The sequence below is a fragment of the Triticum aestivum genome, chromosome 3B, assembly GCF_018294505.1.
Source record: "Triticum aestivum cultivar Chinese Spring chromosome 3B, IWGSC CS RefSeq v2.1, whole genome shotgun sequence".
NCBI lineage: Eukaryota > Viridiplantae > Streptophyta > Magnoliopsida > Poales > Poaceae > Triticum > Triticum aestivum.
Window position 1 is genome coordinate 601,490,050 of NC_057801.1, and position 1,592 is coordinate 601,491,641.

Sequence of the window (1,592 nt, forward strand, 5' to 3'; positions counted from 1 at the left end):
GCCTGCGTCCTTTCAGGCATTTTGTTAGGTCCCCAGAAAATTCTTCAGACGTTAAGGCACGTCTGGAGACCTGACCCTGTAGAAGAGATTAGTTCTTTTTCTTCACCACCCACATCTGAAGGGGTGGCAAAGAGTTCATCACTCTGCGAGCACCATACGAGAACGGTGGCATAGAAGCCAAACCATTTCGTTTCACATAAGAGGGGTTAGGGTAAGCATATGAATAAGCAGAGAAATTCTTCGAGGACTTATGAACATAATGATTTGAAGAATAATGTGCATATTCATAGCCCTTAGCTCTACCCTGCGAAATAGAGTTGTTAGCACGATGATAATCATATGAGGACTTTGATCCAGTTGAGGAATTTGATCCACGTGAGGAATTTTGTCTGTATGAGGACTTGGATCCATATGAAGAATTTGGTCCATATGAAGAGTTTGATCTGGGGTTCCTATTCTTCTCAGGTGGTGTCATGAGGACATTCACCTGAAGACTTTCAACATAACTTTTAGGAACCCAGATTTTCTTCATAGGGGAACCATTCCTGCAGTTAGTCCCAACATATCTAGCAAATACTTCACCATTCTGATTTTTGAACAGTTTATAGTTGGAGTCAAATGACTCATCAGAAGAATGAGGAGATTCACATGTAAAGCCAGATAACATGGATGGATCAACTGGAGGTCCCTTTGCAGCAACCCATGAGGTTTTGGGGTACTGCTCAGGTTTCCAATATGTTCCATCAGCATTAAGTTTCCTCTCAAAGGCAATACCCTCTTTCCTAGGGTTTCTGTTGAGGATCTGCTTTTTGAGCACATCACAAAGAATCTGATGCCCTTTGAGGCTTTTGTACATGCCTGTAGTGTACAGTTCCTTCAGCCCTGCATCGTCAGTGATACGAGCAATGTCCTCAGATGAGGAATTAGTGATAGCAGAGGCAGGTGAAGAATTTGTAACAGTTGAAGCATTTGAACATTCAGGTGAAGAATTAGCAGATTCACGTTCAATGCATTTTAAGCATGGAGGAACAAATTCTTCCTGAGAAGTGCTGATTTGTTGAGCAAGTAATGAATCGCGCTCCTTCTGAAGATCTTCATAACTCACTCTTAGCTTCTCAAGATCTTGCTTTCTTTGAAGAAATTCGTAAGAAAGTTTCTCATGATCAGATAAGAGAGTGTTATGATGACTTTGAAGGTTATCAAACCTAGACTGAAGTCTCTGAAGATTTTCAGTCAGGGCTTTAGTGCGATCCATTTCTTCACCCAGCATATCATCACTTTTGTCTAGCATGTTTTGAACCTTTTCCAAGGCATGTTGTTGTTTGGTGGCAATGCAAACAAGTTTGGTATAGCTAGGTTCAATATCATCATCAGATTCATCATCATCAGATTCACAGTCACTAAATTCCGATGAGGAACATTCAGTTACCTCGTCACCCTTTGCCATGAGACATGATGCAGACGATGATGATTCTGGCTCGAAAGTCATCGTTTTGAGAGATTCCTTGAAGTCCTCAAACCAGGGATCATGACGGGTTCGATGACCTTCATAAACGTCGGAGATTTGGTCCCAGATAAGCTTTGCATTGCAA